We start from the raw sequence: 21,918 nt of genomic DNA, 5'->3' as shown, positions 1-21,918 counted from the left end.
TGCATATAGACCAAATGGCCAAACTCAGATCAAATACCCAGATCTCGTTAAGCGTGTTAGGTATCCGCAAACGTCGACCAGGGCCAGGCCCACCTCTCTCCTAGGTGGTTGGAACCTGCCCTGTCGCTCCGCCTCAAAGATCCACTCGCGGGTGCTCCTCAAGCCGACCCGTCTTTAGTCAACACATGTATCATGTATAAAGTATATAGTATATACCCGTGATCAACTCCCGAGTGATCATGGCCCGATAGTATAGCATGGCAGACGGACAAGGATGTAGGGCCACTGATGATAAACTAGCATCCTATACTAAGCATTAGGATTGCAGGTAAAGGTAACAACAGTAGTAGCAAGGACAGGCTATGCATCAGTATAGGATTAACGGGAAGCAGTAACATGCTACACTACTCTAGTGCAAGCAGTATAGAGAAGAGTAGGCGATATCTGGTGATCAAAGGGGGGGCTTGCCTGGTTGCTCTGGCAAGAGAGAAGGGTCGTCAACTCCGTAGTCGTACTGGGTAGCAGCGGCGTCGGTCCCGGTGTCTAGCGAGAGAAGAGGGGGGAGAAACAATAAATATTTAAGCAAGCATATGCATAGTGATGCATGACATGACAAGTAGCGGTGCTAGGGGTGCCCTATCGCGGTATGAGGTGATACCGGTGAAGGGGGGAAACATCCGGGAAAGTATCCCCGGTGTTTCGCGTTTTCGGACAGATGAAACAGAGGGGGAAAGTTGCGCGTTCGCTATGCTAGGGATGCATGGCGGATAAACGGGCTGCGTATTCAAATTCGCCTCGTCGTTCTGAGCAACTTTCATGTTGAAAATATTTTAATCCGAGTTACGGATTAAAAGATATGATTTTCTAAAGATTTTATTAATTTCTGGAATTTAATTAATTAATTATTTAATTCGAAAAATGAATTTATGACGTCAGCATGATGTCATGCTGACGTCAGCAGTCAACAGGGTTGACTTGGTCAACCTGACAAGTGGGTCCCACCTGTTAGGGATTGTTTAGCTAATTAACAGTAGTTCATTAGGGTAACTATTTATTAGATTAATTATTCTTAATTAGTTAATCTAAACATGATTAATTAAGTTAATTATTTAGCTAATTAATTATTTATTTATTATATATTTTCTTTTATTTATTTTTAATTCTTTTTTTAAAAACGTTATGGGGCGGGGGCCCCTAGTCAGTGGCCCGGGGGGGGCCTAGCGGGTGCTGGGTACGGGGTGCGGCACGCGCCCGAGTCCACCCGGGATGGGGGGCGACAGGCGGCTGTGCGGGCTCTCGCCCGCAGGGAGCGGCGGAACGAGGACAGAGGCCAGGGTGGCCGCGGTGGCCTGCCGGCGGTAGGCACGGCCGCGCGTGGAGGCGCGGCGGAGCAGCAGTAGGGGCGCCGGGGAGCGACGGCGGGTGCGGGTGTAGCCCGCCCAGGCGGCGAGGGAGAGCTGGGCGCGGGCGCCGGCGGCCAGGGACAGAGAGGAGGGGAGGGGCGGCTCACAGGGGCACGCCCGGCGGCACGAGCGCGTGCTCGCGCGGCGGGGTAGGGCGAGGCCAGGAGGGCGCGGGACGCGGTGGTGGCCGGGGCGCGTGGCCGAGGCTCGGCCTGGCCGAACGTAGCACGGCGAGGCGAGCGCCGGCGAGAGGGGGACGGGGAGGAGGAGGAGGACCGGGGTCCTCACCGAGGGAGCGTAGGGCACGGGGCAGCGGGCTCGGGGGAGGTTGGGGAGGACCGACGAGGAAGGGGTCAAGGTGGCGGCAGTCCGGCGACGATGGGGAGGCAGCTCCGGCGGGGGGGGGGGGGGCGAAGCTCCAGGCAGCGACGGGGTTCGGCGGTGGTCTCCTCCCGAATCCAGATCGGGGGAGAGGGGGGGATATTTCGGGGGTGAGTGGGCTGTCCGGTGGGGAGTGGGGGGAGGAGTGGATAAGGGAGAGGAGTGGGGGCCGACCTGGGCCGGCCTGGTTGGCCCGATGGCCAGCTGGGCCGCGGTCCAGCAGGGGAGGCTTCTCCCCCCTTTTGTTTTTTTATTGTTTTCTGTTTTTGTAGTTTCCTTTTCTTTTTTTTATTTATTTTCTTTTCTGTTTTAAATCATTTTAAATTATCTAGGCATTTTATAAAAATGTGTTTGCTTTATTATAATTATCCAGGCATTGAACTACAGAACCCCGAACATTTTAGTTTAATATTTTGAAAACTTTGTCGTTTAACTTTAATTTGAATTTAAATTTGAAACGTTTTTGAATCAACCCGAGATTAATTACAGTGACAGAGGTGACGTGTCACCATTAACGTGAGATCACTGTAGCATGATTATCCGGGCGTTACAGTTGACATCACCCTTGAGGTGAGTATGTTGGGAGGCGAAACTATAATCCCCTATCTTTCTATGTGTCCGGTTGAAACGTTTTGCTCATGGGTATGAGGTGAGTGTTAGCAATTATCGAAGACTATATGATGGTTGAGTATGTGGACTTGCTTAAAAGGCTCCGACACGTGACGCTTCCTGAAAAGTTGATGAATTGTAGTTGCAAAGTTGACTGAGAACATAGTTTGTTGGTTTCTAATAGAGTTGTTGTTTTATACTTCGATTGTGTGATGAACTATTACTTATTCATGAGAAGTGTATGATAAAAGTTCTATGATAAAAGTTTTATGCTTAAATTTGTTGCTGTTATAATAATCAACATGATGCTTCTATGTCCGTATTTTGTTTTTATCGACACCTCTCTCTCAAAGCATGTGGACACGTTTTTCGATTTCGGTTTTCTCTTGAGGACAAGCGAGGTCTAAGCTTGGGGGAGTTGATACGTCCATTTTGCATCATGTTTTCTTATTGTTATTTACAATGTTTTTATCCATAATAATACTTTTTGGAGTAGTTCTAATGCCTTTTCTGTCATAATTTGCAAGGTACACACCAAGATGGAGAATTCTGGCAGCTAGAAATCTGGACCTGAAAAAGCTATGTCAGGCCACCTATTCTGCACGACTCCAAATGAGCTGAAACTGTATGATGATTTTTTATGAAATATTTAGGAAATACTGGAGCCAATAAACACCAGAGGGGGCCCACCAGGTGGGCACAACCCACCTGGGCGCGCCAGGCCCCCCTGGCACGCCCTGGTGGGTTGTGGCCTCCTCGGCCCACCTCAGGTGCCTATCTTCTGGTATATAAGTCATTTTGACCTAGAAAAAAATAAGGGAATACTTTCGGTATGGAGAGCCGCTGTCTCGAGGCGGAACTTGGGCAGGAGCACTTTTGCCCTCCGGCGGTGCCATTCTGCCGGGGGAACTTCCCTCCCGGAGGGGGAAATCATCGTCATCATCATCACCAACAACTCTCCCATCTTGGGGAGGGCAATCTCCATCAACATCTTCACCAGCACCATCTCATCTCAAACCCTAGTTCATCTCTTGTATTCAATCTTGTTACCGGAACTATAGATTGTTGCTAGGGGGTGACTAGTAGTGTTGATTACATCTTGTAGTTGATTACTATATGGTTAATTTGGTGGAATATTATACGTTCGGATCCATTATGCATATTAATACCCCTCTGATCATGAGCATGTTTATTGTTTATGAGTAGTTACTTTCGTTCTTGAGGTCACGTGATAAATCATGTTGCAAGTAATCATGTGAATTTGATATGTGTTCGATATTTTGATGGTATGTATGTTGTGATTCCCTTAGTGGTGTCATGTGAACGTCGACTACATGACACTTCACCATATTTGGGCCTAAGGGAATGCATTGTGGAGTAGTAAATAGATGGTGGGTTGCGAGAGTGACGGAAACTTAAACCCCAGTTTATGCACTATTCCGTAAGAGACCGATTGGATCCTAGAGTTTACTGCTATGGTTAGAATTTATTCTTAATACTTTTCTCGTAGTTGCGGATGCTTGCAGGAGGGTTAATCATAAGTAGGAGGTTTGTTCAAGTAAGAACAACACCTAAGCACCGGTCCACCCACATATCAAATTATCAAAGTAGCGAACACAAAGCAAACCAACATGATGAAAGTGACTAGATCAAATTCCCGTGCACCCTCAAGAACGTGTTGCTTATCATAAGAGACCGTTTTGGCCTGTCCTTTGCCTCAAAAGGATTGGGCTACCTTGCTGCATACTTGTTACTATTATCGTTACTTCCTCGTTACAAATATCTTGCTATCAAACTACTCTTCTACTTACAATTTCAGCACTTGCAGACATTACCTTACTGAAAACTACTTGTCATTTCCTTCTGCTCCTCGTTGGGTTCGACACTCTTACTTATCGAAAAGAGCTACAATTGATCCCCTATACTTGTGGGTCATCATGCCTCACTTATATCATTTGAAGTTTGGATGCCTGTTTCTCTACATATAGAAAACCGTTATTTGTAGAATGCTCTTTTGCTTCAGTTATATTTATTAGAGCATGGTCTTTTGAAGAAAGAACTAAACTTTTGTGCTTCACTTATATCTATTTAGAGAGTCAACAGGAATTGGTCGTTCGCATGGTTAGTCATAAAATCCTACAAAAAACTTACAAATCACTGATATGATATGTTTGATTCCTTGCAATATACTAGTGAATGATTGTGATTTAGTAAGAACTAGCACATATGCCCGTCGTTGCAATGGGAGAGATATTTTTTTACGAGAAGCATCGGAGAGATAATTGATGTGTCCATCAAAACGGCCTCCATAGCGGTGGGGCTACAGAGCGAGGAGCTGCGATATTCTCACGGGTCATGTTTGGCCCACGAGATCTTAATAGTGATGGGGTTGGTCGGAGTGGTGGCCACCACCCAACTTGTGCTTTTTATTCTTCGTGTCCGCCATCGTGTCTAGGTTGTGGTTGCCTCCTCATTCTGTGGCAGCACGGCGACCTTCAGGGCATAGTTGCTTCGACCACTCTCTCCTATGATGGCGTAACAGATATAGTACAAATTACAGCGAATCCCGTTTCATTGGTATAATCAACACATAACCAGGTAGTCCCTACTTTACCAGGATTTATTCTCTGTAACTATTTCAGCGATCACTTGCCCACATACTTTTAGTCAGGGCCAAACCAACATATCCTCTTTTACTGCCATGTGTCCACAATTTCTTTTAATTATATTCAACAAAAATATTCCTTTTTATTGTCAAATAGCATGTCGGATGCACAACAGTTCAAGTCTGGCCACACAAGTGGCAGGCACCAAAACGACATGTGTTTGTAAGGCGCGAACGAAAATCCAAAACAACCACTAAGTTGAAGGATCAAACTCACGACCTCAAAAACCTGACCACGTGCTGCTAGCCACTCGAATAAACAACTCCAGCTAACAAATGGCCAGCACGAATGTTTAATAATATACTGTAGCATACCATTCAAAACATTCTTTTCTCATCTTATTGAACTTATCAAAAAATAAATTAATAATTATGATATCTCGAATATTCTTCGAAACATGAAAATTTATTGAAATTCACAAAAAATTAAAAACATGAACCTTTTATAAGAAAACGAACAATTTTTGAACATGTGAACAATTTTTTAAAATTAAATATGTTTTGAACATTGAAACAATTTTCAAAAAAATGTTTTCTAACACAAGCATTACTTTGAATTTGTGAAGTTTCAATAAAAATGAATATATTTTTAATTTGTATCATTTTTCAAAATGCAATTTATTTTGAAAATATTAAACAATTTTGGAAAAAATAAAAACAATTAAATTGCGAATTTTTTTTATAGTTTTCAATAAATTCCGGAATGGGAATAAAAATCTAAAATTTGGAAAAAAATTCAAAATGGTAAAAGTATAATAAATTCTGGAGATTTTACGAAAAGTAATAAAAACTAAAATTCTGAAAATTGAATTTATGAAAAAAAGGAAAAAACAAAAAGAAACTTGGAAGAGAAAAAAGAAAAAGGAAAAATAAAAGAAAAGGGAAAGAAAAGAAAAAGGGAAAAGAAGCAGAACAGAGAAAAATAAAAACGGGCCGTCCCAATACTGGGCGCCATATGAGAAACTTTGTCTATTTTCCGCCTAGTGCTGTAAATAATGGTTCTCAGCTGCATGGACAGGAAATAAATGGGCTGGGCCTCAGCGCGCGCGGCCACGTATGAAATTTTGGATAAAACTGTTTCAAAAAAGATGGACATACAAAAAATTAGTACCACCTTGGATAGAACAAAAAAACGGTGGTGAACGGATGAAAAAATCGACGAAACGCACCTTGCTTTATTAGTAGGTATAGATATTGGTGTTAAGGTTTGTGATTCCCGAAGCATGCATGTATAGTCTCTAGTTATGCTAAGCAGTTGGAGCATAATTTATTATTGATTGTCTTCCTTATGAGTGCCTGTCGGGGACGGGCGATGGTCTTTTCCTACCAATTGATCCCCCTAGGGGCATGCGTAGTAGTACTTTGCTTAGAGGGCTAATAAACTTTCACAATAAGTATGTGAGTTCTTTATGACAAATGTGAGTCCATGGATTATATACACTCTCACCTTTCCGCAATTTAACCTCTTCGGTTCTGTGCATTGCCCTTTCTCACCTCGAGAGTTTGTGCAAACTTCGTCGGTGCATCCAAACCTCATGATATGATACGCTCTATCATACATAAGGCTCCTTATATCTTCCTCAAATCAGCCACCATACCTACCTATCATGACATTTCCATAGCCATTTCGAGATATATTGCCATGCAACTTCCACCGTTCCATTATTATGACATACACCTTCATTGTCATATTGTTTTGCATGATCATATAGCTGACATAGTATTTGTGGCTCAGCCACCATTCATCATTATCATACATGTTACACTAGCATCGTTGCACATCCTGGTATACTGCCAGAGGCATTCATATAGTCATATTGTTCTAGTTACCGAATTGTAATATTGAGTTGTAAGTAAACAGAAGTGTGATGACCATCATTATTAGAGCATTGTCCCAATGAGGAAAGGAAGATGGAGACTATGATTCCCCCACATGTCGGGATGAGAAACCTGATGAAAAATAAAAAAATAAAAAAGGCCAAAAAGAGCCCACCAAAAAAGAGAGGCCGAGTACCAAACAACCAAAGGAGAACGATGAGGAACAATAGATAAGAAAAATAAAATATAATCATATGTCAAATATGTTTGGCCATTTCTAGGTATTTCTACTCTAGTGTGGTATTTCCTTTCTTTTCTTTACCCTAGCTGCAATTTTCTAGAGTCTTCTAGTTATGAGTAGCTATGAGTAGAATAGTGAATATTAAGTAATATGTTTTCTAGATTGTTCCAGATATAAGTAGAAATGAGATGTGAGGGCTTCTCAAAGCCCTATAAATAGAGGTCCTCACCTCTAGTTTTTCCCCAGACTATGTACCCACTACCTATAATAGAACTTGTTCTTATTATCTAAGGTGTTGGACTAGATCTTGTGCTCTAGGAGTTTTGGATTGAACTCCTGCTGCCATATTGGCCCTATCTCCGCCTCTAGAGTGATATCTAGCACATCACGTTGAAGTAGTTCCTTCAACTCTAGTGTTGTACACTTTGTGCTGCCTCAGTGGTCAATTAATTTCATAGTATGTTCAACTTGCCAGGTAAAGAACGCTTGTACCCAACCGCTAGAAAAAGGGTCTAATGTGAAACTCATTAGTCTCGGTTTGTAATTGAACCGACACTAATGTGACCATTAGTGTCAGTTCCAACGGCCAGGCGGGCGGCACTCATTAGTACCGGTTCATGGCGAACCTTTAGTACCGGTTCGTGCCACGAACCGGTACCAAAGAGGTGGTGGCCTTTAGTACGGGTTGGTGGCTCCAACCGGTACTAGGGGGGGGGGGGTCTTTAGTACCGGTTGGAGCCACCAACCGGTACTAAAGGTGGTGCGCGGCCACCCGCAGTGCATAATGTTTAGTCCCACCTCGCTAGTTGAGAGGAGCTCGCACCGGTTTATAAGCCCCGCCGCGGCTACCGTGTCGAGCTCCTCTCTAAGCAGGCCTTTGTGGGCCTATTGCAAGTCTTCTGCCCTGTGGGGCCTACTGGGCCGTACGGGCCTGCATCCTGGCCCAACTAGATATTGGTTTTCTAGACGTATGCATGCCGTGCCGGCCCAGTATGCGGGCTGTTTTTGCTTTATTTCAAAAATAAAAATAAAAATAAATCCTTACCAACCGGGACTAAAGGTCCCCCAGACCACGGCGCGCCTCGTGCCACGTGGTGGGCCTTTGGTCCCAGTTCGTGTTGAACCAGGACTAAAGGGGGGGGGACCTTTAGTCCCCACTCTTTAGTGCCGGTTCCAGAACCGGTACTAAAGGTCCTTACGAACCAGTACTAAAAGTCGTTTTTCTACTAGTGTAGGGTTCCTCCTGCCTCCCGCCGGCGCTAGCCCATGTCTGCTTCGTCTCCTGTGGCCTTAGGATCATTGAGGCGTGGTGGATCTCGGCCCTTGCCGGTGGGAGGGCTTCATTTCTTGTGATTTTCTGAGTTTCTTTTAGGGTTGGTGTCCTGCTTAGAGAGATGAGGTGGTGATGGCTCTCTGAAGATCGAATAAGATTCTCCCCGCCAAGCCTCCGTCCCGGTGGTGCTTCTAGCGTCACCGGAGAGCGTGTGGAGGTTGCCTCCGGCGGATCTCACAGGATTGGCCGGTGTTTGTCTTTGCTGGATCCATGAGGACCCGGTCTTTGTTCATGTGTCTATAGGTTCGATCCTTCCGATCTAAACTTCTCTTCAACGGCGGCAGTTGCTGTTTTGGTGCGCTGATCCTATAGAGTCTTAGCACGACGAATTCCCGCCTGTCTACTACAACGTTTGCCCGACTCCAGGGTGGGAGGGGTAATGATGGTGGCGCGTCTTCGGCTCGCTTCAGTGCTTGTAGTCGTCACTAAGTGGTCTTCGGATCTAGATTTAGTTTTTATTATTTCTGGTATTCGCTGTACTATCATTGATTGATGATGAATAAATTGAAAGTTTTCCCCTATACAAAAGATTATAGGAGAAGAAGTTTATGAAAACTGATAAAAGTAGCTGTCACAACTAAACCTAAATTATTCGGTCATTCCATAAAACAACTTTTACGGAAGATTTTTTTTGAAAGAGCTCTGGGAATTACTCTAACCAGGGCTAACAAGGTGCCAACACCGCCAAGCAAGCAGAAAGCAGCGCATTGGGTCCGCCCAAGCTAAAGCAGATTTATTTTAGGCTATTTTTTATCAAAATTAGTTAGTAGTTAATGAGTATACTGAACATGTGCATCGGTTCTCCTTTTAATTAACAAAATTGCCATATGTTCATTGCTCGATGGGTGAAATATTTGGGGAGATGTAGTTCATATGATATATTCTATAAAATATTGTAGTACTCCCTCTGTAAAGAAATATAAAAGCGTTTAGACTTTAGTGATCTGAACGTAATATCGGTGCTCGAAGGTAATACAGGAGTAGGCATGGTCCTTAGAGACCACGAGGGGACAATTATATTTAGCTCCTGTAGACACCTAATCTCATGCAATGATATATTGGAAGCTGAACTCTTGGCAATTAAGGAGGGATTATCTCTGGCACTACAATGGAGTATTCTATCAATTGATCTAGAATCTGACTGTTTGGAGGCTGTCTTGATGATTAAAGGAGGTGCTACAAATAAATCTTAGTATGCTTTTATTATTGGAGAGATTATTAGTAGTCTGGGACAAAGGATTCTTGCATTGCTCATACTCGTCGGAATTGTAATACTGTTAGTCATGCCTTATCTAATTTTGGTAGGTTGTAACGCTGGACTATAGTTTGGCTTTGTTCTGGTCCGGAGGAGGCCCTAGAACTTGATTGGACGAGATTGTAATATGTGATTCTGAGTAATGCAAGAATTTATTTCGCAAAAAGAAGAGGAGGGAGTACAAAATAACACATGTATGTAAAGTATACTAATGCTACAATTTCAGTGAGTATGCTTTCTTTGGGAGCCCTGAATGTATGATGACGGCCCCGTCAATAATAGATTTTGGGACAGATCAATCTACCGGGTGCAACATTTAGCAGTGCATCCATTGATCAACGCATGCATCTACAATTAAATATGAACCAACTGCTACTGGCTACCACGACAACAATCTATCTACGTTCATTATTCCAGCTGGATTGCCGCCGCTGAACTGTTCACACACAAGAATAAGGAATTCAGCGATACATAAGCCTCCCGCGGGCATCAACAGGAGCGCGAGGAGGAGCACGAGGAAAGGCGCAGGCCCGCTCTCGAAGTCCTCCAGCATGTAGATGGCTAAGACGAAGAGCATGACGCCCGCACATCCCAATAGGCAGATGATCGCCCACCTGCTACACTCCTCCGGCTCCGCCATCGCCATGAAGACCCCAAGCTGCTCCTGCTCCTGCTCGCCGCCGTCGGCCATTGTACACGTTCCCTAGTTTTCACGCCTGGTCTCTTGATTTTTCTTTTCTAGACTAGACGGTTGTTGGTTATTTGGAGGGAGGTTAGGTTGTCTAGTACGTAGTACTACGATTTACTTATAAGAAGACTCCAACAACGCGTGTATTGGAACGCGCGAAGAGATAAAGTGCGTACTACGTACCAACATTCTCAAACAAACAAAAAGTACGTACGACATGTAGGAGTGCTTTTTGTTCGGATTGATCCACCGGCCGGTTACCTACGAGTCTACGATCGATGTAGTTAAAAAAAACTTAGAATTTGTCAAAATTTTATGCAAATACGAAAATCAACTCAATACTTAATCCAACAGTCTTGCTAAGTCTCAGTCGATTGAGACTTCATTAAGTCTCAATCGATGCTATATCCATGAGATCTTACATAGAGATTCATGTAATTTTTTTGTGGTTTTTTTCTTTTTCTCTTTTGCATGTTATGTCACTTGGCCGAGATTTAATTAAATCTCAGTCAATTGAGACCTAGCCACGCCCTTAATCCAATCAAAGACCAATTCAAACTAGCTAGCCAATATGTAATCACAATTTTTTTCTACAAAGGATGTAATCACGAGCTTTTCTAGAGCTAGGGAGGAATCTTACAAAGATACTGTAATGTGGTATGGGCTGATGTGGAATTAAGTGATTAGGGCATGCCCACAGTCAAGAATAGATGCAGCCGCCGGTCTGCCTCATCTTCGATGGCTTGAGAGCCATGAAGGCGCGGTGGACCCCGGTTCTTGCCGGCGCGAGGGACCTTACTTTGTTTTCAGGTGTTTTTGTAACTTTGTTTAGGGTTTGTGTCTTGCTTAGGAAGACGAGGTGGTGGTGACTTCCTTAAGATAGAATATGGTTTTCCCTGCCTCGCACCTGTTCCGATGATGCGCCTAGCATCGTTGGAGGGCGTGTGGAGGTGTGTATCCGATGAATCTCACGGGATTCGATAGGTTCTCATCTTCAGAAGATCTGCTTGGATATGGTCTTTTTCGCCTTTGTTCGTGTCCCTAGAGGTTGGATCCCATCAATCTATATTTTTCTTTGTCGATGATGGTTGCCTTCTTTTGTGCGTTAATTCTGTGGGGTCTTAGCAGCACGACTTCCAGAATGTCTTTACAACAAGGTTGGCCCAACTCCAGTGAGGAAGGTGCGATGACGATGGCGCACCTTCGTCACACTTCAGTGGTTGTAGTAGTCAGTAGGTGGTTTACAGGCATGCATGTGTTATTTATGTCTTCTTTGTACTACCATGACATGATGAATAGATTCAAAGTTCTCTCGCAATTTCCTCATAAGAACAATGGCCACTGCTTGGCGTCATCCGCTAGTGTCCACGAACAGTCGGGTTGGTAGCCCACCAGGCTTTCTTCTCTTCCGATTCAGCAAATGCCAGAGCACGCATACCATGAGTATGAACAGCGTCGCCGCTCCCGCAGCACAACACCGCCATGTTCACCGGAGTGCCGAATTTTCACTCACATCAACCTGCCATACTGTCCTCGCTCTATCGCAGCGGACATTGCAGCAACAGCCCGAGGCCGACAGGGGTGCAGCTCCTGCTTATGCAACAACGTCGCCGTGCCACATTGCATCACCGGCAGCCGTTTCAGCAACGCCAACTTGCAATGTTGCGCAATACTCGCTGGCACCGGTGGCCGCCAATGAGTGCTGCATCGCAACATCGTCGAGCCCCATCTAGCTCGCAACATCGTGGCGCCACAACGCATGCATGTACAATCAAATAATTACTACAGTATTTATTACACAAGATAACTAACTAGCTACCATGACAACAATCTATCTACATTCATTACTCCAGCTGGATTGCTGCCACTGTACTGTTCACACAAAAGAATAAGGAATTCAGCGATACATGAGCCTCCCAGGAGGATGAACAGAAACCCGAGGAGGAGGAGGAGGAAAGGCGCAGGCGAGTTCTCCAAGTCGTCCATCATGTAGATGGTTACGCCGAAGAGCGTGACGCCCGCGCATCCCAAAAGACAGATGATCGCCCACCTGCTACACTCCTGGGGCTCCGCCGTCGCCACCACGACCCCAAGCTGCTCCTGCTCCTGCTCTCCGACGTCGGCCATCGTACAAGTGCCCTAGTTTCAACGCCTGGTCTCTTGATTTTTCTTTCCTAGACTAGAGGGTTGTTGGTTATTTGGAGGGAGGTTAGTTGGTCTGGTACGTAGTACTAGTACGATTTATAAGAAGACTCCAACGATGCCTGTACTGGAAAGCGCGAGGAGATAAAAGTGCGTGCGTACTACAACATTGCCAACAAACAAAAAGTACGTACGACATGTAGGAGTACTTGTTTGTTCGGATTGATCCACGGGCCGGTTACCTATGAGTCTACGGTCGATGTAGTTTAAAAAAACAAAGCTTGTAATTTGTCTAAATTTTGTGCAAATACGAAAATAACTCGGTACTGAATCCAATCCAAAACCAATTCGAACTAGCTAGCCAATATGTAATGACGAGTTTTTTTTTGTGAAAGGATGTCATCACCAGATTTGCTAGAGCTAGGGAGGAATCTTACGATGATACCGTACTGTGGTACGGGCTGATGTGGCATTAGGTGATTGTTAGGGCATGTCCACAGCCAAGTTTAGATGCCTCATCTCTGATGGACTTAGAGCTATGAAGGCACGATGGACCCCAGCCCTTGCCGGTGTGAGGAACCTTACTTTGTTTTGAAGCGTTTTCGCAATTTCATTTAGGACTTGTGTCATGCTGAGGACAAAGTAGTGGCGGCTCCGTTAAGATGAAATAAGGTTCTCCGGGCCACTGCTAGGCGTCATCCGATTGATACCACTGGAAATCATTCAGGTTGGTAGCCGTTCGATCCACTCGGTGTAGCCGTTCGACGGGGTCAATACACTATTCCTTTCTTTTCTTCCGGTTCAGCAAATGCCACAGCACGAGCGCCATGGGTACGCACATCGTTGCCACTTGCCCTGTTCACCGGAGTGGCGATTGTTCTCTCACATCAGCCTGTCGTACTGCCCTCGCTCTATTGCTCGCTCTATTGCAGTGGACCCTGCAGCAACAACCCGACGCCAATAGGGGTGCGGCTCCTTCTTACGGAACATCGTCACCCCATCACATTGTATCACCGGCAGCCATTGTAGCAACACCGACTCAACTAATGCGATTTTTGTCAGGCCCGTGGGACCGAGGGTACCCAGGCCAGTCTGCCTGAGGCCCAGCGCACAGCGCACTGCTGGGGCCGGTCGGGCGGCCCATCACTGGACTTCACGAGCAAGACCCTCGTGAGGCCTCCGCCTCACGAGGTGGCTTCCCGAGGCCCCTCGTGGAGGTGTACGAGTCAAGGACAGTTCGGCAGAGTCGCGTGGCCCCGCGCCTTCACGTGGGTGACGAGCACAACGACGAGCGATGCCAGAGGCCGTGCCAGCAACCGCGGATGTGGAGACTTTCCACTTTCATGCTAAGGAAGCAAGACCATCCACCTGTTCCCAAAGCAATCCCCAAAAGGTTGCCGATTCGGTGCAGGAGGACCAAGACGGCGGGTGTCAGGGCGGAGGTCATCATCGAGCCCACCGGTGCGTCATGGGTGGCGGCTTTGCAGGCGAAGACCACTTTTGTCAGAATAGGCTGCAACTGCCGTGTCTATTGTTCTTCTTCTCTAGTTCGTGCTCGCCGGAGCGTCGCCGCGAAGTTGAGAGGTTGTCGAGTAGAACAGAGTGGTAGCAGCAAGCGCACCCTAGTGTTCGAACCTCTTGGGTTCTGGAGCCCCCATTCCGACAATTTTCCATAAGTAGAGCATGTCGACGATCGGTTTCCCGGTAAGACAAACGCAAGACGCAATGCGGACGGAGGAACAGATCCATCAACCGGCCGGGTGCAAAATTTAGTGGAGTATCTCCATTGATTGACGCATGCATGCATGTACAGATAAGTAATTATATAAGATAATCTATTGCTAGCTAGTACGACAACAATCTATCTACCCCATGTCTCCATCTGGATTACCGCCGGAGAACTGTTCACACACAAGAACAATGCAAAGAGCGCAAAGTAAGAATCCCACGATGCAGAACAGAAGCGAGAGGAGGAGCACGGCAAAAGGCGCAGGGCCGCTCTCGAAGTCATTCATCAGGGAGATGGTTAAGCCGACAAGCGTGACGCCCCCGCAGCCCAGGAGGCAGATCATCGCCCACCTGCTACACTCCCGGGGCTCCGCCTTCGCGGTCGCCACCAGTTGCTCCTGCTCGCCGTGGTTGGCCATCGTACGCGAGCCCGAGCTTCGGTAACTGGTTTCTTGATTTTCTAGGGTTGGTTATTTTGGTGTTGTTCGGTCTGGTACCAACGATTGCCTGTACTATAACGCGCGAAGAGATAAAGTGCGTACCACGTACTACATTTAAAGGGAAGGTGTACGTATATATTATACATGTACCTGTAGGTTGTTCGGTTTCTTTTTTGTCGAGATGCTGCTTGTTTGTTCGGATTGGTCGTCCACCGGCAGTTTACATACGAGGCTACGATCGATGTACTGTAGTTTAGAAAAAACCAGTTTGAATTTGTCTACACTTTGGGTGAATATATACTAAATTGAATCCAATCCAAGACCAATTCACACTAACTTGCCCATGGCGTAATACTATTTCTTTAGGAAAATAGTAGGACTCTTCTACGCTTTTTTTAATATTACTAGCCAACATGCCCGTATGTTGCAACGGGAGAAAAAAAATATCTGCATATTCTCCCATTAAAAAACACAACATAGAAAGCACGGAAATCAGGATGTGGTAGACCGTTGGCTCACAATGCAAACATCTAGAAAACCTCACCTTGTCCCAAGTTGGTGTCGAGGAAGACGAATCTTTGATAAAATAATCAAGAAAAACATGCACAATAAAATTCTTTTGTTTTGAGAAATGACCATCATGGCTAGCTTTGTTGAATAGAAATAACGTTTACATGGTCCACGAGCTCCTTAATAAAAACAGTCTGGAGGCTCGTCCAACCAACTAAGAGAGTACGTACTACAAGAACTAAAATTCGCTAGCACATGAGCTGCTTGATTACGAGAACATAAACAATGCTTAAAGATAACCTTTCCAATTGAAGAGACTATATCCACACACACTCCGCAAACACTGCCGCTGCTTCGTCACACCATCGTGTATGACCAGTGTAAAAGTTAATAACTTGGAGAGAGTCGTACGTACTCCGCCTCTATACGATTAAAGCCAAGAGAATTGGCAAATAAAAGACCATCTCTCATTGCCAGAGCTTCAATAGTGATCGCATCAGCTGCATTGCACTAGTAGAAAAGGGGCCAACGGTCCAGGCTGGGGCAGCCCATTAGTCCCGGTTCAGACCAGAACCGGGACCAATGGGGGCATTGGTCCCGGTTCGTGAGCCCAGGGGCCCGGCTGGGCCACGTGGGCCATTGGTCCCGATTCGTCTGGACCTTTTGGTCCCGGTTGGACGATCCGGGACCAATGGGCCACGCTCCTGGCCCACCACTATTGGTCCCGGTTCACGCCACCAACCGGGACCAAAGGCTCCCCTTTAGTCCCGGTTCATGCCACGAACCGGGACTAAAGGGTTGGCCCAGAGTTTAGTCCCACCTCTCCAACCGAAGGGCGCCCACACCTGTTTATAAGCCCGTCCCTCTCTGCGTTGTTCAGCTCCTCTCAAAGTGAAAATAGATGCACCTATAGAGGAAATTGGACCTAAATTCATAAATAGAAATTAATTATGAATTTATGTTTAATTTTCTCTATAAGTGCATCTATGTTCACTAACAGAGAAGTTTTTATTTTTTGTGACCTAAAAGAAAAAAGAAATCACTAAAAAACTATAAGTATTTAGTTCTAAGTAGAAATCAAAAAATAAATAGTAAAGTTATTCATAAACTAGTGATTCACACAAATCTTAAAAAATTCAAATTTAAACTATTCAAATTTTAACTATTCATAAACAAATTTTGTGACCTAAAATAAAAAATAAATCACTACAAAACAAAAATAGTGCCACCTACTATTAAATAGCAGGAAAAAAATGGGGAGGTTTAACTGACTCCATGTAACCCTAGATTCCCCCCCCCCCAGGTAAACATCGTGTCCCTCGTCTCCTGTTACCATCGATCCTAGACGCACAGTTCGGGCCCCCTACTCGAGATGTGCCGGTTTTGACACCGACTGTGGTGCTTTCATTGAGAGATCCACTGTGCCGTCGACAAAAAATCTGAAAAAAAATACTTATATTAACAATAAGTATTTTGTTATAAGTAGTAAATAAAAACAAAGAAAAACAAAGAAAAAGTGTGTTTTCAAATTTGAAAACTAATGGCATTAACAAAAAGTTTATAATTTTTCAAACTAAAAGCATAAAGAATTAAAAAATAAAGCAAAAAACAAAAGAAAATAAATAATGCAGAAAACAAAACAAAAAATCTGGAAAAAAACTTATATTAACAATAAGTATTTTGTTATAAGTAGAAAAAAATAAAATAAATAAAGCAACAAAGAATAAAATTATCAAAGTATTTTCTGTTCAAAACATTATAAGCAAAAAGAAACTTTAATAGCAAAAAGAATTATCATAAATATTTCTTTTGTTACAAACTAGTGATTCACATAAATTTCAAAGAATTCAAATTTAAACAATTCAAATTGGAAAATTAATGGCACTAACAAGAAAGTTTATAATTTTTATTACCTAAAACCAAAAATAATAACTGAAAAACTAGTAAGTATTTTGCTGTTAGTAAAAAAACAAAAAACTGGATTTTTTTTAAAAAAAATGCCGCCTACTGGGCCACCACAGCCTGCATACGACTAGAAACCCGCTAGTTGGGCCAGGATGCAGGCCCACAGTAGGCCCAGTAGGCCCACAGGCACAGAGAGTGGATTTAGGCCCGTAAGCCTGCAGTAGAGAGGAGCTCGAAGTGGTCGGCTCCGCAGGGTTTATAAACCACTCCGAGCCCCTCTCGGCTAGCGAGGTGGGACTAAACATCCCAACGCACCGTGGCAGTTCCAGTACACGCCCTTTGGTCCCGGTTGGTGGCACCAACCGGGATGAAAGGGAGCCTTTGGTCCCGGTTCGTGGCACCAACCGGGACTATAGGCCGCCGCTTCCCGCCCTTTGGGCTGCCGAAAAGTGGCCTTTGGTCCCGTTTCGTGGCACAAACCGGGACTAAAGGGGTGCATTGGTCCCGGTTTGTGCCACGAACCAGAACCAATGGCTTTGCTATATAAGCAAAGACTTGGGAAATTTTCACATTTCCCTCGCAGTTGCCCCCGACGACGCCGAGCACATCGACGCAGCCAGGCTGCCCCGACGCCGTCCGCCGCCCCTGCCGTCGCCCCCGACCGCGCCGTCGCCGTCGCCCGTGCCTCGCCGTCGCCGTCGCCGCCCCGTGCCCCCCTGCCTCCTCGCCGCCGACGCCGTGCCCCTCACCTTCGCCATCCGCCGCCCCTGCCGTCGCCCCCGACCGCGCCGTCGCCGTCGCCCGTGCCTCGCCGTCGCCGTCGCCGCCCCGTGCCCCCCTGCCTCCTCGCCGCCGATGCCCTGCCCCTCCTCGTCGATCGCCGCCCCGGCCCGTTGCGTAATTTCCTAATTTAGAATGTATAGTTAATTTAGTTGTATAGTTAGGATGTATAGTTAATTTAGATGTATAGTTAATTTAGTTGTACTTAATTTAGATGTATAGTTTAGATGCAAAAGTTAGAATTTTTTTCTGTTCATACATTTTTTTGGTGATATTATTGTTGCATATGCAAAAGTTTGTGTGTTCATATATATGCAAAGAATATGTCAATTTTTCATAGAATTTTTATGATTTTTTTGTTGTAATTTTGTTCATAGAATTTTTATTTTGTTCATAGAATTTTTATTATTTTTTTCTGTTGTAATTTTGTTCATATTGTGTAGGAATCTGAAAATTATGTATGATCAAAGTCATTTATGTATATGTTCATATTTAGAAGAAAAAGAAGGAGAGAAAAAAGGAAAATAAGAAGATGAAGAAGGAGAAGAAGAAGAATAAGAATAAGAAGAAGAGGAGAGGAATAACAGGAGAAATAAATAAGAAGATGAAAAAGAAGAAAAAAAAGAGGAGAAGAAGAAGGAATAGAGGAGAGAAGAAGAAGAACTTCTTCTCCTCTATTATTCCTTCTTCTTCTCCCTTTTTTTCTTTTTTTTCTTCTCCTTTTCCTTTCTTCTTCTCCTCTTTTTTTCTTCTTCTTCCTCTTCTTATTTTTTGTTATCGGGTATGTCGTTGTCGACATACCCCCCCTCCCCGATAACTTTTAGTAATTAGTACTACTTAGAAAGTGTTTAATGGAATTAGTTAGAACTAGGTAAACTTGTTTATTTTTAGTAAGTACTACATTATTCTATTTATAGTAAGTGCTTAGTAGTTGAACTAGTTGATTGAATAAAACTGGTTTATTTTACTATAGAAGTAGTTTATTTTTAGCAAGAAAATTAATAGAACTAGTTTATTTTTTTAGTTAAAGCAATTATTCCCGCATCGACGTGGACGATGCCTATCCCGCATCCTCGTCGTCGAGTCGGCGGAGGATGACACCTGCTTGACCAGATGGGCCATGTCCGGGACTGGGCTCCGCCGGGGTGGTACTGGGAGGCGCTACCTTCCGGGGGGCGTAGCTTGGTGAGGAGCTAGCCCGTCGTTGACCCGATCCTTGTTTGGTGGCGGTCGCGTGGGCCAGTGACGGTGCCGAGGCTTCCGGGCACCGCGGAGGTGGTACGTCACCGTGTCAGCGAGGAGGATGAGCACGTCCGTCGCTACATGGTTGCGTTGGAGGGCAGGTTCGAGAATACCTGGCAGGTTCTTCAGGGATCTCACTGGAGCTGTGATCCTGTGATGGTTCCTTCCCTTTGGGTGTCCACCGCCCGCGCCGATACCCGTCGGGCGCTACGGTTCTAGCTGTACTGGCGATACGTATGATATATAGTATTCGATGTGTATTAGTGATAATATTCGATGTACGGACACATGGAGATGATGTAGTTTTTTCTTATAATTGAAGTCATCCTAATTTGAATACTACTTTATTTTGCGATTTGATTTTTCTTATTGAACGCTCAAATTGGAGAGGACTATGCATATGATTAGTTGAATAATAATGATCTATTTTAGTCTTTGAATTATGAACATATAGGAAATTTCATCATCGGACGACGAAAGTCTCCAGGGGGAGTGCGACTGGTGCCACGACGATCAAGGTCAGTGCGACAGGCCTCACCTGGACGATGGTCGGCGCTTCAGCATTAAGCTCGAGGAGACCTTCGAAGTTGAAACGGCACGCAATGACGACAAGTGTTTTTTTTCGTAATTAAGCATGACTTCAACTATTTCAACGTGTAATTTTCATCTTTTACAATTCGAGTATAGTTTATCCCATGCCATGCAAGACGCAATGTCTTGGAGAGGATGGATTTTGAAGACCATGAAAATTTTGAAACGAAGAAAATTAACCTAAGGACCCATCATGATGTGGATTTTGAAGTAAAGTTGTATAATGCTGAGAGCGTAACCCATTTTGGTTGCAAAAATTGGGAAGCATTTTGCAAATTGTATGGTTTTGATGAGGGTATGCTTGTCACCATGGATCTTGGTGATCCTGAAATCAAGCAAGACAATATGGACATTTGGGTCCTTGTTGATACTCCTCCAGTTCTACCGCTATGTGAGTTTCTCAAACATAGTTAATTATTAACTAATTTATATTGTTCATTTAAAAATAGTTGACAACTTATTTCCATTGACAGCTTATTTTGAAGTATCAAAGAATGTGTAGAAGATGGTAGATAGAACTTACTACACCGATGGCTCTGAGTTAACTTACAAGGAGAAAACTCATCTGGTTGGATTTTGTAATGATCTTGAGAATTACAATATCTACAATCGAACTCCTCAACATTATGGTCAATACGTGCCACTAGTGCACGTGTTGAACTATGGTAACTACCATGGAGATACCCTGGTAAGATTTTTTACTATTACGACATCCGTGCATCTTTTTGCATACTTCTAAAACTAGTACATCATTGCTAACTATGAAGTTATTACTATGTTTTTCAACAGAGAATCCCAGAGGATTGTGTGCCTCATTTGATGTATCAGAATGGCGGCCTTCGTGTTTTGAACATATATCCAGGTCATCCTACGAATCTCAACTGTCCATACCGGATTTTTAAAAGAAGTGGAGACATGACAATCAAAGAATGGAAAAAATGTATGGACAGTCGTAAGGAGCTTCTTGGAAGCAAAAGGAAGCGAGGCGCAAGAATTGGAGACAAGATGATCTCCATTCTTCATGTGCTAAGAACAATTATGTAGGGTTGGGTTCGACGACTATGAGGATGATGATCGTATGACTTATTATTAATTAATAACGAGTAGAAGTTGTATGATGATGCTTGATTAGTAGGACTTGTTATTATATAGATGTATGATGCGAGCATGCATGAGTTATTATATATCTGCGGGTGAAATGAACATATAGCAGTAGCGTTGGTAAACCAAGGATGAAGATATAAGAGAGGACACTTCTCTCTATTAGCTAGCTAATAACAACCTAAAAATAACCCCCTAAACCCCTAAAACAGCCACTTTTTTTTTAAAAAAAGAAAAACCTCAGCTCCAGCCAGCTGCTGACGCGTGGAAGCCTTTTGGTCCCGGTTCATGCCACCAACCGGGACCAAAGGCCCCCCTGCCCGCGCTGCCGGCAGCGGCCACGTGGAGCCCCATCTGTCTCGGTTTTGGTTTGAACCGGGACTAAAGGGGGGAGGTATTAGTAACGGCCCTTTAGTCCCGGTTCATGAACCGGGACTAAAGGCCCTTACGAACCAGGACAAATGCCCTGTTTTCTACTAGTGTTGGCAGGCGATGAGTTTCCCTTTCCATCCCGAAGAACAGCCAATGTCGCCCCCATTCCTTCATCCGCAAAGAAAGTTGCATCAACATTTAATTTTGTGAATCCTGGATCTGGTTTTGACCATTTTGTTTGAGGCAACTCCAATGCCCTAGTAGGCGATGATAGGAAATTCTGAATAATTGAAAGAATTGCTATTGGACATCTCCAAGAAGGTGAGACTGCTTCATTGTGCGTAATTTGTCTTCTAATCCACCATAGTTACCATGCCCCTCCAACCAAGGCTTGGTTGAAACTAACATTCGGGAGTAAAGGTAGTTGATGATCAGGTAGCGATAGGATATGCTCAAATATAATTGAACCCGATCTATCAACTGGAACCGATTGTACAATAAGCTCCCAACATGCCCAGCCGATGACAAAGATCCTTCGCGTGCATGCACTAAAATAATAAGTGTATGATGTACTCTGCCCCTGATGACAGATTGGGCACGCTCTGTTTGAGCCGACATGTCTGTTCGTCAGGATAGCCTTTAATGGAATGATCCCACGCAAAACCCTCCATCTGAACATACTAATAGAAAAAGGCCCATTCGTCCCGATTCCAG

This window comes from Triticum urartu, chromosome 2 (genome assembly GCF_003073215.2).
Source record: "Triticum urartu cultivar G1812 chromosome 2, Tu2.1, whole genome shotgun sequence".
Lineage (NCBI taxonomy): Eukaryota > Viridiplantae > Streptophyta > Magnoliopsida > Poales > Poaceae > Triticum > Triticum urartu.
The sequence above is the reverse complement of the archived record's forward strand: the minus strand, read 5'-3'. Positions refer to the sequence as shown.